Here is a 20,429-nt window from a genome sequence, read left to right as displayed (position 1 = left end):
TGTTTGGATATACCTATTACACAATGCACCTTACCATCACAAAGTAAATAATTGTTAATCCCTTTCTTGTAGTAAAGTTTCCCCAGGCCTTTAGAAGTATTTACTACTTGGGGATTTAAGCACTTTTGAGATTAGTTAGTACCCATTAGTTTTATTTTACAACCAAGTTAAGTGACTCCTACCACAAACTAATAGGAAGATAAATCTTGGCTTTTTATGTGACCTTGTCCTAAAATAGTCTTCCTAGCATGAAACATATTTCTAGCTCCTGAGGGGTGTGTGTGTGTGTGTGTGTGTGTGTGTGTGTGTGTGTGTCTGTGTATTAGTTTATACGTTCTTCCAGAAACTAGGAAAGTGTTGACATCAGTTCAATCACCTCTACTACTCATCTGTCAGAAGAGCAGTACTACACCAAGTGTACTCAAACATAATTTATCATTCTCATATCATCTTGTAACAAAAAGTAAAGGAAAACTACCATTCTCTTCATTTTTCTAGATAGTAAATTGTAAATGTATTTTTAAAAGAATAAATTTTCTTTTATCCAGCATAACCAATGATTATCTGCAATTAACATGTCCATGGATAACTGATTTATAAAGACATAAAATATAGAAAATAGTAAAACAACATTGAATATGATTTCTTCTTTCTTTGGAGAGTTAAAAGGTATTTTATGACAATGTAAGGCTTCATTATCATCAAGGGCAATAATCTTTTTTTTTTTTTTATTTTTTTTTTTTTTTTTTTTTTTTTTTTTTTTTTTATTTTTGGGACAGAGAGAGACAGAGCATGAATGGGGGAGGGGCAGAGAGAGAGGGAGACACAGAATCGGAAACAGGCTCCAGGCTCCGAGCCATCAGCCCAGAGCCCGACGCGGGGCTCGAACTCCCGGACCGCGAGATCGTGACCTGGCTGAAGTCGGACGCTTAACCGACTGCGCCACCCAGGCGCCCCAAGGGCAATAATCTTAAATCTGTATTTCAGAAGCAAGATTAATAGATTTTTGACTGATAGACTGACAGGTGACTCTAATTTTGGCACAACTCATCTTTTGAGTTGATTGTGGTGTTTGTTTTGTTTTTGCGTGTGTGTTTTTCTTTTTTCTTTTTTTTTTTAAATTTTTTTTCCTTTTTCATCGCTGCAGAAAGCTCCTAAATAAGGTAAAGAAGTTTCCAGGGAAGAATGCTTCTTCCAAGGGGTCAGGGTTTTCCTGGGAAAGGAAGTGGCCCACAGTACTGACCAGAGAGTGGAAGCCACTCTGACAGTCTGTGCTCTCACTCCAGGGATGTGATTGCATGAAATGTCTCACATGGAGGACCCATTGAGTTAAATGATACACTCATAAAAATCTTATATGTAGACATCCTCTGGCTGGTAGTTGTTTAAGCACCACCAGAAGATTAGGGCATTGGTTTGTAGGTTTGACAGTTTCTTTGGTGTAAATGCTTTCCCAGTGGTCCATCTCAACTAACAATGGTTTGACATCCAGTTTGCAACACTTCTGAAAATTTAGCAGTTGGCTTCTTATGAGCCAGGGCAAGCTAGCTCTAACACTCCACTGAAATTCTTCCCCGTGTTAAGTGTAATATAACAAGAAAAAATAAAGCAATTTGATGTGCTGTGATCCCTTCAATTAACTGGGACCCACTTGAAAACAAGGACTAAGTTTTGTACCCGGAAGACTATATCCCCACAAAGGGACAAAGATGAAAACAACAACAACAAAACAACCAACCATGAGATGAATCTTCTTTGAAAGTGGCTTATGTGCTCGGTTTTATTGATTTTACTGGGATTTATAGAAAGAGCATAAGTGTTTGTTGTGTATTAAAGTCTTTTTTTAATATCTAAAGAAAAATTCCACTTGCTTCAAAATCAACAGAAATCAAGAGGATAAATGTCATTGCTTTCTACCTCCTTAACTTTAATCGCTTCTAGACAAAAAGATGTTTCTGCTAATAATGGGTCCAAAATATGAACATATTAAACAAACAAGATTATATGACATTATTTGAATTACAGCAATTACACCCATTTTCTTTTATTCAGAGGATACAGAAAACCCACTACCTAAACTGTTTAATTTCCTCCAGGTGTAGGATAATAATAATGGAATGCAGAATAAATGTATTCTGTATTGGAACAGAATAGTTTCAATAGTTCTGCCGTTTTTATTTAACAATATTTTTATTGGTAGGAAAAATATTTCAGTTTCATTAATTGAAATGTCACTCATAACTTCATAATTACAATAACGTATCTCCTGTCTAAGTGCATGTTTTTATATTGCTGTACATGTCATTAACATTAAATCATTAAATTTTTTTCATATTGTTAATCTTTGTAATATTATCAATAATTCATAGTTTTATAGTATCTGAAGTTGATATACATCATAATTTGATTACTGATGATGGATTGTTTTAATATTATAGATGCACTATAATGAGTATTATTCCAGATGTTGTCGATTTTTAACTCATTTCTTTTAATTTCCTAAATAGAATTAGCTAGAGTATAGCTTATCATCATATGATGAAGCTGTTCAGGGGCATCTGTTTATCAGTGGTTTGGTAACAAAACAGTTTTACCAAGTGTGAGGTGAGCTGTCAGAATCCTATTCGTCAGCACCTAAGATAACTACAGATTTTTTCAAGAAGCATTATCTTTGACATGAGCTTCTTCCCCCAAAGCATGACTCTTCACTTATTCATAAAAACTTATAATCTAACATAGCTAAAATATTAAAAGAAAAACTTGAATTAAAATATTATCCAGATAAAATATCTTAGAAATGTGACTACTTATTAGCACTTTGCCCTTTATTCTCATGCTAATGCTATGAGGCAAGTACTAATATTACCCCCAGTTTTCAGAGGAGAAGTCCAAGGCACAGAGCAGTTAATTAACATGCCCAGTGTTATGGCTAGCAGCTGGCACTTTTTGTTGTGTTTTCACAAGACACATCTGTGTTAGTCTCCCGAGGCATCTTGAAATATAACAAATGTAAAGTGATTTTAGGTGGTTTAATAATAATGAAGCAATATAAAATGTCATCAAAGTCAATACAAGTGCATAGAAATCTGACAAGGGAAAAACTCCTTTCTGTAACTTTGGAAGGAGGAAAAAGAAGAAACCAAATTTAAAAATATATCAAACATATGCATACAAGATAAAGCTTAAGCAACCAGATAGATCATCAATGACAATAATTTTGAAATCTCTTGTTCCCAAATTACTTCATTTTATGTTTAAAAAAATGTATATTAAAATCTGGCTTCCTACCATATTATTCTGCCGAGTCCCTTGGGAACCAGTGTTGGAAGAGTAGAGGGCATTGGACTGTACCTGACGCCCCTGATGCCTGTTATTGTGTTTACAGCTGAGCTATTTGTTAGGATATCTGATCCCCCTTTTCCTCCTACTGTGTAGGCTCCTCCTATAAGGAAAGAGAATGGTTTATTTAGCTTAACACCTATTAAAAGTCTGGCTGACATAGAGCAGTTACTCAGTAAATACTTTGATAATGAACGTTCACATCAATAAACACTTCCTGAAGTTACAGTGTTAGAAAAAATACAACAGGTTTATGAAGACATTTTCTAAAATGCGAACAAGTTTTCCTGGATCACAATTTTGATGCTATACAATTTCCCAAGAGACGGTTGCCATTTAGACATTCATTCCTTTAGGATCCTTTAGAGTTCCTTGAGAATGTAGGCCTTTCTTGGAAAGAGGAAAACTCCGTCTTTGGAAAACTATGCTATTCACCCAGGTGTTAAAGTACTGTCAATTTTCCATTTCGTTGAGCTGCTAATTTTAATGTACAGAGTTCTGTAATACCTTTCTGTGTTATTAATGTTCAGGTCAGTGAGAGTGTTACTCTACATGTGCGTGCATGGTGGCTATTGTAAGTAAATTTGGGGGGATTTTTAATAAATTGGTATCTGTGATAAAACACATGGAAAAATTTTTATTAGAATTCATTTTTGCCCTCAGTTTAATGGTAATAAATATAATCATATTATTTTAAAGGCTAGAATTCCAAGGTTCTTCTCTATTCGGGGAAAATTAGTGTCAAAAAGCACCAGAATTTTCAAAATAGGTATTGGTCTGTGGCAAAGTCAGCCAGTGGTGTCAGTTTCTTTTCTTTTTTCCTTTTTGTGTGCGTATATGGCAGAGCGGTTTCCATTATGTGGAGAGAAGTGGATAGGGTAGCAAGCTTACTTCCTATGTCCAAACAAGACCATGCAAGCTTTGGAACAGGGAAAACTTTATGTAGGATGGCATGTTCAGTTGCCAGAGTCATTTTCTGTATAATCTCTGATGGGAATTGTGTTACCTCTATGGGCTTAATTACTGGATTTTTCTTTGCGTGATATGGGAATAAAGATGAATAGTTTAAACAGGAAAAGCTGCCACCTATGTTATTCTTTCAAGTTCAAGATTTCAAAAATCCTTGAGCGAAGTAAAACTTCCCAACTTGGTTCTAGCTGAGAAACTTTTTTTCTCATTCAAGCCTGCTATTGTACATTACCTCTCATTCTTTATTTCTTTACCAGTCTAGTACAAAGCCATTTCTCTTAAATGAAATACTGTGATTTTCAATGAAAGAAATAGTTTTAACTTGCTTTTTCTTGTGCTCCCAAATGGAAATTGAACCCACCATCAGAGTTAATCTCTTTCACCCATTAATAATCTATGTGTCTTTTTTCTTCCTTCCACAGAATCAACTGTCTGCTTCGTTGAGCTTAAAGGGAGAATTTCAAATAGCCAGTTTCAAAAAAAATAGTGTATTTTGTACCAAATAAGTCCAATTGGGGCAAGATGTTCAGTTTCAATGCAGTTCAATGTCTCCTGTCAAAAAGTTACATTTTATCATAGCAACCCCAAGTAGTGGCAACACTCATTTATTATTTGTCTTTAGTTCAGAGTGATTTCCTTTAAAACAAAAGCTCTACTTTTTCTTACACAATGCTAGAGACCTGTTTGCTATACCTAAGGCAAGGTATATGGTTAGTTTTTATTATGAATCATTTTATCAAGAACTATGCCTTAATTTCCTCACCTGTGAAAGAAGTGGTTCGCTTGCATTGAATGATCTTTAAGTTTTCTTACAGAGATAATCTAAAATTATTCTATTCTACTTACTGTGTGGGTGGTTAAAAACCACTATTGGGATAATACAAGATTTTTCTTAGGAAATTAAAAATACAAGACTTAGGACATTAAAAATCTAAGTGCTTAGAAATAAAATCTTTGGAAAAACGTTGAGAAAATAAAGTATGTATGTGGGAGGGAAGGAAGACAAAGGAGAGAAGCTGGATTGCTTTCATTGATGGCATCTCTCCTCCCTCCTACCCCGCTTGAGTGCTACCCATTGCTAAGTCCCTGCTATGCTAGCAAAAACACAGCCGTCTTCAGGGGTGTTAAGCTGTGAATTGTTGAAATGTTGATGACCTTCCATATCAGACGACAGTCGGCTTCTCTTGTTCGGCTTTGTCATCCACAACTTTGTACACTCAGTGCTCTGGCAGGATGTGGCAACACCCTGCTCTAATTATATACCCCACACATCTCAGCTTATCTCATGCCGTTCCCTTTGTCTGAAATTTGCACTCGCCCTGGCCCAGCCTTTCAGATGTCTAGCATTCGCTCAGGGCCTGGCTTTCATGAAGCCCAGCTTGATATGATTTCTCTCTCAAGACCATTTCACACAGCTTTATTTCATACTTATTTGTGCCCTGCTTTTATTCCCCATTTTACAATGCAAGTTTTTATTTCACCAGGACTATAATAGTGAATCTTACTCATTTTTGTTTTCTCTCTCCTTTCTTGTCCTGGCTCCTGGTACAAAGCACATAACAAACAGGTAGATTTAAGATTTGTGCAGAGAAATGAGTGTCCCTCCAATTAATTTCCTCTTTAATGAGTTTTGTCTGCGTTCTATAGGTATGAGAGAAAGCACAGCAGGGCAGATAGCATCCACTAGGCAGTGATGGAGTGAATAGCTTATATTTTAACATTTTCTGTAACTATCCTTGTTTTCTCTAAGTAGAACATACATTTTGAGTAACATTATATTTTCCAGATCTTTTCATATAGACAATGAGTTTTACTTCTTTCTCAGGTTTATAGTATGGCTCACAACATATTATTTAAAGATTCTATTTATAGATATGGCTTTGGAAATTCTTGGTTTTACACACCTTGTAAAGTGAATGGTCTTACAAGATTTTCAAAAGTGGATGTAGTGAATAAAAAGTAATACATGTTTTTATTGACATATTTTGTCAAATTGTCCATCTAGAACTCTTAAAAATTGGAGGTGAAAATTTCCACACTGTTACCAACACCAGTTGTAATCAGCCTTTACACTTTTTTCCTCAAATTATTTAATTTTTTTTAACAAATTTATTTAAATTCACATTAGTTAACATACCGTGTAGTATTGGTTTCAGGAGTAGAACCCAGTAATTCATCACTTACATTTACCTGATGGACAAGATGTAGTATCTCGTGGCCTCAATCTGCATTCGTCTGATTACTCATGATGATGTTTCCTTTTGTTTTTCTGACTTGTTCCTGTTATGAATCTTCTGTTGCAAGGTTTATCTTTTTTCTCGTTGGTTTTGAAGATGATTCTTCTATGAGTATCAGCCTTTGTTGTGCATGTTTCTCTGCATTTTTCTCTTCTCACTTTGTATTGTCTTTTGCACCATGGCAGCTTCATATTATTATGTCTTCAGATTTGTCAATCTTCTGCTTACGGCTTTTGCCATTAATCTTTTGTAAGGTAAGAGGTTAGATCAGTATTGTTCTTTGTTTTCTCATAGTTTTTTAGACCTTATTATCCTGCCTAGAATTCACTTTGCAAACGGTGTGAATTGAGGATTGAAATGGTGTGTATGAGTGTGTGTCTCCTAATCTCATATTCAAGTTTATTTATTTGAAATAACACCTTTGTCTACAATGAAATTCCATATATCCTTGTGTCTTCTTTCGTACTTTCAATTCTGTTACCTTGATATATTTATCTATTCTTATTCTGGTATCATACTTTAACTTCTTTCAGTAACTTTTGAGTCTGTTTTAACAAATGTTAGGGCAAATTGTTCCTCATAGTTCTTATAAAATAAAACCGACAGTTCCCATTTATTTTTTTCAAGTGAAAATTGGGATCATCTTGTCAAGTTCTCATTTAAAAATACTATGGAGATTTTCATTGAATAAGTAAATTCAGGAGACTGAAATACACAACGAGTTGAAAAAGTTGAGTCTTCAAATCCGCAAACAAAATATGTCTTTCCTTGGATTCAGACTTTTAAATTTTCTAATGAAGTTTTATAATTTTCTTCATCAAGTTTTTAGACACTTCTGTTTGTTCCTATGTATGACATAGTTTATCTACTATTGTAAATTGAGCTTTCCTTTCACTGGTTTTTAATTAAATATTGCTATTTTATAGGTATTTATTGATTTTTGCCTATTGATTTTATATTTAGTCATGTTACTGAGTGCTCTTAATTGTTATTATAGCTAAGCTAATCCTTTTGGATTTTTAGGTGGGCAATTAAATTATTTACTAGTAATGCTAGTTTGGATTATTTTTCCAATAATTTAAACTTTATTTAGTTTTATATTCTTCTTGCATTTGCTGGAATTCTAGGGAAATGCGAAATAATGATAATAATGTCCATCCTTAATTTTTTTCCTGGACTTAATGAAATTCTTCTAGTTTTCTTTAGTAGTTATATTATTTGTTATTGGGTTGCTGTATAACCATTATCAAATTAAGGGAACACTGGAGTTTTTGTTTTCATTTTTGGAGTTGGGAATGTTTGCTCAATTTCACCAAGTGCTTTCTTGTCATTTAGGGAGAATATCACATGCTTATTTCCTAAAATTAGTTCATATGGTAAATTACAATAATATATATTTTTAACCTTCTGAACATCTTTGCATTTTTGTTTAACTTCTTCAATTCTGGTGTATTTTTCTTTCAATATGCTGCTAGATTTGATGTGTTACTATTATATTTAGGATTTTTGCGTCTGTATTCATAAATGAAACTTATCGAGGGCACTTTGTGTGTTTTTTGTGTGTGCCCTTATTGTCTGGTTGTGTGCCAGAATTTGGTAAATCTTACAGAATGAGATAGAAGGGTTTTATCATTTGTAGGTTGTGTTTTACTTGTTTCTTAGCTAAAATTATTTGTTTCTGTGTAGTAAAGTCTCTCATAAGTGTGTTAGTTTCTATTACCATGCCATCATCTAATGCTGTTATTTCCTTAGCTGCATGTAATGTATCCAGTGTTGATTCATAGGAATGTGCTTCTGTTCTAAAGTTAGCATATAATTAACTTGCTTTTTAATAATTCAAGACAGATCAAATCCTAGATTACTTGTTTATGTATACAAAGTAGTAAAATTAATATTTAGGTAGAATGTGTGTATTTAGTTATTACACTTACTTAATTGCGATATTTACAAAAATATCATTATATAATATTGCAAAATATGTTTGAGATGATCTGCCATGCATTATTATGCCTTATGGTGACAAGTCTTTCAGTTTCCCTCCTTATCTGTTGTTTTTCTCTTTAAAGTCAGACACGGGTTATGATACATTTGAAGAGTTAGCAATGCTACTTCAACTTCACGCTAATTGAGACGATCTCCCTGTTGTCCTAATCGAGTTGCTCATAGTAACCAACCATCTGGTGGTTTTCCAATGTCTTAGGGGTTGTTTTCCTTCGGATTATTTACCCAGGTATGAAGACTCCTACCATTGCATGATGGTGATCCTGGTTGATTTCTGCTTCATTTTTATTTTCCTTCTGCTTTCACCTCCCGTTCTTTATTAGAACCTCAAGTAGAAAATACCAAGTGGACAGCTTCCCACTAAAGAGGAAGATTCCTAATTTGTGTTGAATATCTAAGATACAGAACCAAAAGTATTAACTTGCGTGGTAACTTTAAATGTATCTTTCATATCCTTTTACTGTGAATAAAGAAAACAATTTTAATTCCTCGGAAGTTTAAAATATACTTAACACAGAATACAAAAAGGCACATGTTTATCTCCTCATACATACAAAAGTTACACAATTACACTTCTCCATGGGCTAAAAGTTTCACCTTCATCATTTTCAAAGCTGTCCATTAATCCTCTTTTTTGACTTTCGACTGTGGATTTTGGAAAAGGATAAAAAAAAAACATGCGCTTTTGGAATTTGCACAAAAATAAGATAAGGAATAGTGTTATTACTAAATACCAATGCTTAATAGAAAGATTTAATATTGATTTAAGTGAAAAACTGAGATATAAGCAACAATTGAAAACCTGCGACTACAAAAACAGACTATATATCAGAAACGAGGAAAGGATCTGTAAGTATTTTAGGGTGGTACTTGAAAAGCACCAAACGTTTTGAGAATACTTTGAGCACACACAATGAAATTAATGTAGCGCTTTGCTCTATATACCACTTAAAATGAGATTATCAGGTTTTTAGAGGTAGATGTACATTCTCTTTGTCTTTCTAAAATACTTTTTCATGGTTATGGAAAGAACATTTTACATGACCAATGTTACTTACTGACGTATTCCTTAAAGTACTCAAATCCAGTTTACCTATGTAAAACCATAAAACATAGTTCCACAAAGAAACATACAGATCAGCTAATAAAATTCCCTAATATTTCAGAGAAATTTGAATCAATATCAAAAGCCACATAGCTAGAGAATTGCAGAACCGGCAGCCTAAGAGATTTGAAGACTTTATATTAGTATTTTGTTTAATGTTTTACATTAAAGCATCATATTCCAACATACCACAGAATCAGTAAAACATTAAGTAACTTTGGGCACATTCCTGCCAAAAATTTCTTAATCTTACCATTAACTATTTTTATTTGTAGACAAGTTTTTATCCTTTTTTCTTGCTGGACTCTATTCACTAATTGCCTTCTATGATTGTACATCAGGTATAACCTTAATTGTGTGCTTCCTTTTCTCAAATATATTACATTTATCCAATCTTCACCCAAGTCCTTGTCTTGGGCTCTGCTTTTAGTGGGATCCAAGCTAAGAGATAGGAACATTAAAAAAGAGATATAGATTTATTCAAACTTCAAATATGTATTTTTCTGTATGAATACGAATGTTTTTATAAAATGCATTCATGTACAAAACATAGATGCTTTGTGAGACTATCTGTACATAAGAAGATGTTTTAAAAGGTATTCTGGCTGTGACACTTCTCACTTCTCCATTGATCTTTAGGGCTGGTCAGGTGTAGCTGTCAGGTTTTTCCTGGATGCCTGTGATTATCCTAAAGTTGCCCAGTCCGTAAACATAGTTCCCTTTTCTTCCTGTCTTTACTAATTACACTCATTTATTTATAGTTTCACCATGTGAATGTGTATTCATATTTTAACACCACACATATAATCCAATCTGATGCCAACTTCTTACTAGGAATCAGGAAATTCTTTTGTCAAATATGAAAGGAACATTCTGTAATTCTTATTTTATGCTTCCAATTCTTTCTAACATTAAAATAAAATCTTACATACATGTATGAGGAACTTTTCACATAAGTTACAAGGCATCCTTACACTTTTGGGAAGAAAACATTTTTAAGTACGAACAGATGTGCTTTTCTTTCCAGCCCTCCTGAAATTTCTCCCTGTGTCTTCGTGGGTGGAATTCTTCAGCTGTAAGTCATTCCCTGCAAAGTCAGAAAAACAATGACTACAAACTGAATTACCACGTCGGCAGGTTGCAGATCTCAGGGTAAGAGAGAGGACTGAGGTGTGTGTACACAACACTGCACTGAGAGACCAAATAAGACAACACCATTGGTGGGCAGGAAGGGGAGCTGAAGTGCAGAAACCATGAGACTCTGGCAGAAGCAGCGCTGTCCTTCCTCACACCAGGAGTGTGGGAAGTCGAGTAATGAGTTGTCTGTCTGGTTTGTTCCCCAAAGATACTTGTTCCATGCAAGTATCATTTGTTTGGTGTGAAATGATGTGTGTCTGTGTCCTGAAACAATGCACAGGCATTTGTGGAGCCGAGCCCATGCAGGCAGCCTCCCAGCCCCAAGTTCAGGACATGTACAAGCCTCCAGGACAGAGGATGGCACTCTGGACAATTTGAAGCACGTGGGGGACCTGGAGAGATAGCTCTGCCCTGACAGAGGTAGGATTCAGTGGGTGTGGTTCATGATCAGGTTGTGATCTGTAAATTATGCTCCTTTTGGGAAATATTTATTAACCAAAGGTGGGTTTCTTTTTTTTTTTTTTTACTATTGGTAATTTTTCTATAATGATTATGTGTTGAATTTGCATGTAGAAAAATCATACATAAAAAATATAAGCCTACTATGTATGACCAAAAAAATCCAGTCTCAGTGCAAGGTTTTACTTCTTAATGATTTTATTCTGTAGTTGGGTATCTGTAGATATACAAAGATTTAGGTAAAAATGCACAATCTCTAATTGCACCTTCCCAAACTCAATTTTACATTATTATAATTAATAACAATTAACGTTTTATGCAGTATTTTCACAAGGCAAAGGATATATGGAATATGAATATAATTATTCTTGGTATTTATAAAAGGTCTGACAACTTGTCTCAGATGTGTTCCTAATCTGCTATATAATGGTCAAATAATTCCTTGTTCCATTGTTTGTCTAACAAGGCCATAATAGCTGCAGCCACCCATTTATTTCAACTTCATATTTATGGAATAAATGCAAAACCATTTAACAGATTCATGCTTCTTTGAAAGAGAATTGCATAGGAATTCAAGTTCCGCTATAAAGCCACTCTCTTAGTATAATGTGAAAGTTGTGATTTTGTGATTTTGTGAAAATCTTGTGAATTTGATTCTGTGAAAATCAAAAGTCAGTATGGTCCATGCAGGTGACATAAGACCACCTGCCCAGAGACCAGACGCAGCCAGTGGAAGAGCTGCCTTCAGTGAGCTGGCATCTGGGTGCTTCCCTTGACAAGGTGCAACATTTGATCATCCCCTTTGGCAGTTGCTTGGCTACGCATCCTGCAGTAAGCGGTCCCCAGCCGAGACGGACGGCGAGGGAGTGCTGCAAATCTCGAACTGGTGTGAGAGGCGGGAGGCCTCAAGGGTCTTATTTGAATTGTGCCCCTGGTACTGAAGAAACACCGGAATTATGAAGTTGTTACGTATTTCTTCCATACGTTTATATTTTCTACAGCTGCACGAGTGCCCTTGTAACTCAGACATTCCCATGACTGTGTTTGCACATGTATAAAATGATAGGAAACGCAAAAATTGAAAACACCAGTGGGGTCACGATCATTTAAGAGTTATATGGAACTTGAATTTTTTGGTGACATTTTCTATAAGGTGAAGAGCTCTTGAGGTGCATGAGGCGTTTTGAGAAATTTCTTTGCATAAATTTGCCAGCATGTGGTTAATTTAGTAGTCAAATCCTATATTTTCTCATGAAAATTTATGTTTCATAAAGTCATATAATTTGTTGAAAAAATTTTGACTTATGACTTCGCTCCAGACCAGAGCAATTAGGTCAAAATATCTGCAGGTGTGGGTCAGGCAGTGGCTTGTTTAAAGTCCCTGTTTTTCTTTTCTTTTTCTTTTTCTTTTTTTGCATGTAGGCTTCACACCTAGTGTGGAGCCCAACATGGAGCATGAACAACTCACGACCCTGAGATCAAGACCTGGGCTGAAATCAAGAGTCTGATGCTTAATAGACTGAGCCACCCACCCCACCCCCTCCCTCTGGCCCCTGTTTTCTAACGTAACCTGTGTTAACCGCCAACTATACAAAAGGTGTAGTGTATTCATTTAAGCCTTTTTTAATAACAGAGAAATTAGTAATAGCTTAAATGTCTAATGAAATAGATGTTGGTTAAATAGGGTAAAAACGTATGAAGAACTCCTATACAGGTACTCATATTCCTGAGGCATGCTTAAGGCAATACGCTGTTCCTGTAGCAGTTCCTTGCAGGTCCTGTAACAAATTACCAAAACCTTGGTGGCTTAAAACAACAGAAACGTGTTTTCTCACAGTTGTGGAGGACTGAAGTCTGAAATCTAGGTGTTGGGCAGTGGCCTTTCCTTCTGGAAGCTCCAGAGGAGACTCCAGGGAAAATCTGTCCTTTGCCTCTGTCAGCTTCTGGTAGCCATTGGTGTTCCTTTGCTTATGGCCCCATCTCTCCAACCTCTGTCTCTGTCTTCATTTTGCCTGCCCCTCTAGTCCCTCTGTCTTGCTCTTATAAGGACATATGTGAAAGTATTTGGGACCAATCCGTCTAATCCGGGAAAAGCTCCTCAAGATGCTTAACTAACCATATAAGCAAAATCTTTACCCTCTATTTTGACATTGCTGAGGTTCCAGGGATTAGGACTTGATGCCTTTCAAGGGCACCATTCAGCCCACTACACCCCTGTGCACTTTTTAACAGGTGCCGGCATGATCTGTAAATTTGCTAAAGCGTATGTAATTGGAAGGGCATATATAAAATTGTCAAAGGGATTTTCCAGAACGTCAGATTGTGTGAGAGTTTTAAAATGTCACTGTCTACATTCTATCTCTTAAAAATGTCTATAATTACATTACATACATAGGCAACATATACATGGGTATGTATCAGTTGCCTCTGCGGGTAACAAAACCCCGCACTTCTTACGGCATGGCTTATTTAGTGCCCACTGAATGCATGTATTTATTCGTATATTTACGTGGTGCTTTGGAGGGATACCACGTTAAGAAAGTACTTGCTTTCTGGGTGCTAGCAGTAAATAGCAAGATAGAGAACAAATACATAAGATAGTGTAAGGTAAAGCAAACAGAAACTATAACCCAACCAAGCAGATAATTGTGTAGGTGATTTCTACTAAAATCACAAAGAAGAGATATGCTGTTTCTATGTTCTTTAAATTTTTCTAGAGACCAGAATTTGGATAATATCTTTCTTTCTAGTAGACTAGATTATCAATACTGGATATACTTGACACAAATATCCCGATCACTCACCAAAACAAAACAAAATAGCACATATCAATCAATTTAATATACTAAAGTAGCTGTAAAATATTAGTAAATTAAACTCAGTTGTTTTAATAGTATAATATGGATATGGGCTATGGCTATTAGTCCACTAATTTTGGAATGCTTTACTTTAGGCAATATTATTTTTAAAATGATTTGCAGCATTTAGAGTTTAGTAAGTATATACTTTGATAGATTCCTAATTATCATTTGATAAAATTCAATGTCCCCTTCAGGTTTGAAAAAAATAATAATAATAGAAAATTTAAATGGTGAAGCAGAAAAATCCCTATTGAAGTTAGAAACATGATAAGGATGCCCACCAAACTAAGTTATTCAAAACTGTCTTGCGGTCCCAGCCAATGCAGTAAATCCAGCACAACAAGGTAAGGATTTGAGGGAGAAAATCGTGATCTAGAATGATACAGGATAAGAGTATGGTGAATAAAATTCCCAGAATGACAGTACTGAAGCAAGTCCAGAAAACAAACAGCCCCCCCACCCCAATGCAAAAACCCCACCCTCCTGTAAAGCTTTCTTTGGAATACCTAAAAGAATTCCTTATTCCTTCCTCCATGATCCAATAGCACTTGGCATACACCTCGACGGTAGATTTGTTCCCAATAGAGTGCGTGTAACATTGTTATCAGAGCATATATTTTTTTTTTATTTTTTTTAACGTTTATTTATTTTTGAGACTGAGAGAGACAGAGCATGAACGGGGGAGGGGCAGAGAGAGAGGGAGACACAGAATCGGAAACAGGCTCCAGGCTCTGAGCCGTCAGCCCAGAGCCCGACGCGGGGCTCGAACTCACGGACCGTGAGATCGTGACCTGAGCCGAAGTCGGACGCCCAACCGACTGAGCCACCCAGGCGCCCCTCAGAGCATATATTTTTGACTTTAAGTATCACAAAAATCAAGAGACTAGAATTTTCATACCTCCTGTGTCCTTCACCCACCTCCCACCCTCAACCATCTTCCCTCTTCTGCCATTCGAGCTTCATCGAGAGCTCCTATGTTTATTTTACAGCGGATTCTTTTTTTTTTTTTTTAATTTTTTTTTCAACGTTTTTTTATTTATTTTTGGGACAGAGAGAGACAGAGCATGAACGGGGGAGGGGCAGAGAGAGAAGGAGACACAGAATCGGAAACAGGCTCCAGGCTCCGAGCCATCAGCCCAGAGCCTGACGCGGGGCTCGAACTCACGGACCGCGAGATCGTGACCTGGCTGAAGTCGGACGCTCAACCGACTGCGCCACCCAGGCGCCCCTACAGCAGATTCTTAATATCATACTATGTAACCAATAACTCCTTGAGGGTATATCTAACATACAGGAACCTAAAAAATGAGCTCAGCATAACACCCCCAGAATATTAATTCTTAATACTATATCAGAAATAGACTGCGTGTGGTATATCCACATTCCTCAGACTGACTTTTATCATTGGTTTATTCAGATCAGTGATCGTATATTTGGGGCTTTTAAGAAATGTAATCCTCTCTGTAGCCCGTGGGTCATGCTGCCTAGACAGTCACTGCCTCCTAGGAGGCAGGGTCGGGCCAGTTTGTGTTTCTGTGAGCTGGGAGTAGACGTGGAGGCATGGGACCACAGGATGGCCATGCTTGTCTCAGCACATTCCTGCTGGAGGAAAGCCCCCAGGACTGCTGGGGCTGCTCAGCTGGAGGAAAACAACGCTGAGGCAAGATCTGGCCTCCAGCACACTGCTTCTGTGACAGCAGCTGGTCTTCGTGGCCCAGCTTCCCCAACACTCCCTGTGATTCTTACGTCGGTTCCGTGTTTATGGAGCATCTTGTAGGTGTGAGATACTTGAACCATGACTCATTCCAGCAGAGCCAGTGGCTACCAGAAACCCCAAGTCACTGTCCTTTTATTCACTTGCCAGTGAAATAAGTTAAATAATGCTTGCTTCATTTCTGAGCTCCCTTGCTCCCTCTCTGTTTCCCTTTGTAAATAAACACAGTCCCAAGAGCTTCTTGCAATCAACTCTTAGAGAGGGGATGCTAACCCACCTACGTCCCAGCGGAGAAGTAAAGGAAGCTACTTAGGGACTAGAAGAAGATCTGGCAGGTAGGCAGAGACAAGAGCCTGCGTGTTTCGCAGTAGAAGCCTGTTCTGTGCCCATCCATGAGAGGAAGGTTGAGCAGGAAAGGGAAGCAGTGGACTAAGGGAAAAGGGGAAGGGTCGGGGCGTGTTTGTTTTCACACGTCTTCGTCTTCAGATACAGATACTTGCCTTTGTCACAGGCATATCACTGAAACCTCGAAGCACACCTGGTGCATAGCAGCGACTCAGTAATGTTTGGCGAGTGGAATTAAATTGAGCTGATCAACTCAAGTAAGTCAAATGAGAAGTTAAAGCTGACAGCACTGAAGAAAAACAAGAAGTGGAGTACGTGACAAGATTTCCTTGCGTGGTTCAGAAGAATGCATTGGGGAAATCTGCAGAAATGATGTTGATCAAGTGGTTGCCTGGAGTTTAGTGAAAGGTTTTGAGAGCTATACAGCTGTTTGCATTTAATAGGATTTGTAGTAGTCCCAGGATGGAATATTTGCTACACCTTGCGAATCCATTTTACTGCATAACTGTTGGATTCTACAAAGGGTATATAAGAAGACAATAGTGGAGAGCCGTGGGTTTCTTTTCTCCTGTCCTAGGCTGGCTGATAGACATGAGCAAGCCACGAGAATTTTAAGAGCAACACTTTCAACAAGAACATCTTTGCATGCTAATCACCGTGTTCTTCTGGACCTTCGATTAGCCCTTTCTCTTCAATTATTTACTAAGTGTATGTAAATGCTTGTCAAAATATGGACATGTGTTTCTAAAGCATTTCTAAGCCAAATGCTACAGTCTGTCATTAGCTCAGGAACTTGTTTGCAGAATCTGAACACAACGTGGATGTGAGAAACTTCCTCTCCCCGAGGCACTGTGTGTGTTCTGTGAATGTGTCGTCTTCCCCAAGTACGGTATGTCATGTCTTTAATCGGATATTTTCCAGCAGTGTTTAAGTTGTGGGTGCTGTTTTTACATAATTTTTTAATGTTTTATTTATTTTCGAGAGCAAGAGAGAGACAGAGGATGAGCAGGGGAGGGGCAGATAGAGGGAGACACAGAATATGAAACAGTCTCCGAGCTGTCGGCATAGAACCTGATGCGGGGCTCAAACTCATGGACAGCGAAATCATGACCTGAGCTGAAGTCGGACGTTTAACCGACTGAGCCACCCAGGCACCCCATGGGGTGCTGTTTTTCAATAGAAATTTATATTTTATTTATACATTTTCAATTATTTTTTTGAGATTTTGAGGGACAGCAACACTTTACATAGTTTTAAGATCCCATATTTTAAATTTTAAAATAGACTTTGGAGTTACCTTTGCATTCAATATGATATTAAGATTACAATAGGTATATCAGTAGTCAATACTTTTAATGCTACAGAGGAGAAGTCGGTGCTAATGAAAAGTGAGATAAGCCAGATCATTTAAGATACCAACAAAAGTCAACTATAATCTGAGTGGAGTGAACAGCACGAGTAGTTGCCTAAACATTTCTAAGTAAGAACAGCTGTGGTGACCCCTGAAATACAAAGGCCTAGGAACAAGTCATTTGCCTGTACCTTCTGTTCTGCTATGTGATGGCAGAAAATCTCTCGTCTAAGTTTCCTCGTTTGTGAAATATTTAAGATAAACAAGATTCATAAGAATGGAATGAAGATCAAAAGAAATCATTTATATACCTCGGAAGTATCACAGTCACAAGGTACAACTACTGACCACAATAATATTCTCTCTACAACACATTTCTGTAATGTGGTGCTATATAAGGGAAGAAGTCTCTCAATCGAATATGCTAAAATGGTGATGGGATTTCTCTTACACTTGTAAATATATTTTAACACATGTATTTTATATTCTGTTCATATGTAGGATTTCTTAAATTATGTACTTCACTACAGCACAGCAAGTTTGTAATCTCTTGTGGGTTGGATATGTTTGTAGAACGAAGATTTCTAATGGGATTAGAAATGAAGTTTTCCTTTCTAGGCTGCTCTTCACTTTTTTTGGCCTAGTCCCTTGGCATAACAAGTGGTTTCACAAAGAGAGTGGATCATTAATCAGCAGATTTTTAGGAAGGATTCCTGAGGGCCTCATAACTTTACCGAAGCTACTCATGGTAATGCAGTTAGTGTAATGAATTTCGGTATTTAAAATCATATAATAAAAGTATTTTACCCTTCTGAAGGTCAATTTTATTCATTAATTTAGAGGAAAAAGTTAAATATTAAAATATTTTTTTAAGTTTCACACAGGATAGGAACTTTGTGAAACAAAATACAAGATGTTCACAATAAAACGTGAAATGTATGTCAATCTTGTGAATACTAGAATGACAATCATCACTGGCTTCTTCCTCCAAAACCAATTTTGGAACAGTCATTAAAAAAAACAGCAATACTATAACTAACAATTAGGCTTCTAAGTTCAGTTTAAGATTCTTTGAGGCTCTATTAGTTTTAGACAATATTCCTCTAAGGGTCTGCAATCAAAATACTGTTAAATTCCTTTGAAATTATATTTTTCTCTAGGTTGTTGAATTATCAACTTCATATGCAGTTAGTTTGATTGATTTTAGTTTCTTTTCAACTTTTAGTGATTCACTTTTCATTTAATTTCCTAAAAAATAAATTTGTATATTTTGAAAAATAAAATTATATCTACAAGGTTGTTTCAAGAGAATTCTCACTTCTAGTTTGTCCTCTGCTATACTCCCTGTCTCCTCCTTTAGGGAAAGATTTTATTTTGTTTCTCCTTTCAATACTTATTTTTTTGAAATATTGTAAGCACTGCTCTGGATTTTCTCACTGAATGTTTACAGTTTTGATGATGGTGATGATTTCATGGCTGTATACTTATCCTCACTGAGTTGTATACATTATGTGTGTACAGCTTTTTGGATGTCAATCATACCTCAACAAAGTGGTTTAACTAATAATAACATGAAAAAGAAGAAGAAAAGTAACAAAGGCTTTCATTTTGTTATGTTTATTTTGAGAGGGAGAGAGAGAGAGCGCGTGAGCAGAAGAGGTACAGAGAGAGGGAGAGAGAGAATCCCATGTAGGCTCTGCACTGTCTGCACAGAGCGTGATGTGGGGCTCTACCTCCCGAAGCGCTGAGATCACGACCTGAGCCAAAATCAAGAGTCAGATGCTTAACCGACTGAGCCACCCAGACGCCCTGCAAAAGCTGTCTTAAATAAAAAAATATATAGTCTAAATATCTCTTGCTATCAGTATGCACACATTTTCATCATGTTGAGGCTATGAGGTGTCCAGTTGTACTACTGTTTCATATTTTATTCAACCATTTCCCTTAATATTTTAGTTTTTTTCTAATGATTTGCTCTTGGAAATAATGCCACAATAAAGGCCTTGTTATTTCATATTTCTGCCACTTCTTGTTTGGGATTGTTGGGTCAAGGAGTACATCCACATTTTTATTATTCCCTTGTAGTATTGAAAAGTTCCTTCACATATGTATTTGCGCCTCCTCTATATACTGTTTGTTTAAGTTGCTTTGGTATTTATTGATAAATTGTGGCAAACTGTTTTCAATATTTTAGGACATTTTATTGGTAAAACTCATCTTGCTGTGAGTATCTCTAGTTCATTTGTTTTCGTACTCTCAAATATTGCTGCCATCAACATTCTTGTGCCTCTGTTTCTGGTGCTTATTTGCAAACATTGCTGTGTGTGTGTGTGTGTGTGTGTGTGTGCGCACACACATACAGGAAATCCTCACATGAACTCTAACCATCCTCTGCTTAATATCCTGTAATGGCGGCTTATCGTCTCCTAGAGAAATTATAGTGTTGCAGTCGTGTCTAGTTATCGTTTCCGGGTGCTCTTCCATGAGCAGCCATTGATAACTTTGCCATGCTGCTTCCATCTCTCTCACTTGGCACAAGCCAGTTCCTTTGCCTGAAGCTCACTTTACTCAGTCAATACTTCTACTCATTTCTCAAGACTCAGTTCAAGTATTTCTTCCCCATCCCAAGTATTTCTATCCTTCAAGGCTGAGATACTTGTGTTTTTAAACTAGTCTTGTCTGAAACCTCATTGTGCTAAGTGTACGTATTCATAGCTGCCTCTCCCACTTAACTGTGAGTTACCACAGGATAGAAACAAGTGATACTCATCACTGCGTTGCCTATATCCAGCAGAGAATTGGCTCATGGCAGGCATTCAGAATGGTTTTTTTTTAATGTTTATTTATTTTTTTGAGACACATACACACACACACACACACACACACAGAGTGTGAGCGGGGACAGTCAGAG

General features: G+C 36.7%; 1 long non-coding RNA gene across 3 annotated transcripts; it reads left to right on the top strand.

Annotated features, from left to right (window-relative positions):
• The first annotated feature begins 980 nt into the window (after nt 1–980).
• LOC123381102 lies at nt 981–14,784 on the top strand. Of its 3 annotated transcripts, XR_006587622.1 has the most exons (5): nt 987–6,799; nt 8,612–8,775; nt 10,679–10,803; nt 11,069–11,208; nt 11,938–14,784. It is a non-coding gene; the product is annotated as an uncharacterized LOC123381102 (long non-coding RNA). The 3 variants fall into 3 exon arrangements; XR_006587621.1 differs by having other exon boundaries at nt 981–6,799; nt 8,612–10,803; XR_006587620.1 differs by having other exon boundaries at nt 983–6,799; nt 10,679–11,208.
• Nucleotides 14,785–20,429: the final 5,645 nt, after the last annotated feature.

Source organism: Felis catus, chromosome D3 (genome assembly GCF_018350175.1).
Source record: "Felis catus isolate Fca126 chromosome D3, F.catus_Fca126_mat1.0, whole genome shotgun sequence".
NCBI lineage: Eukaryota > Metazoa > Chordata > Mammalia > Carnivora > Felidae > Felis > Felis catus.
This window is presented reverse-complemented; position numbering and strand designations above follow the sequence as displayed.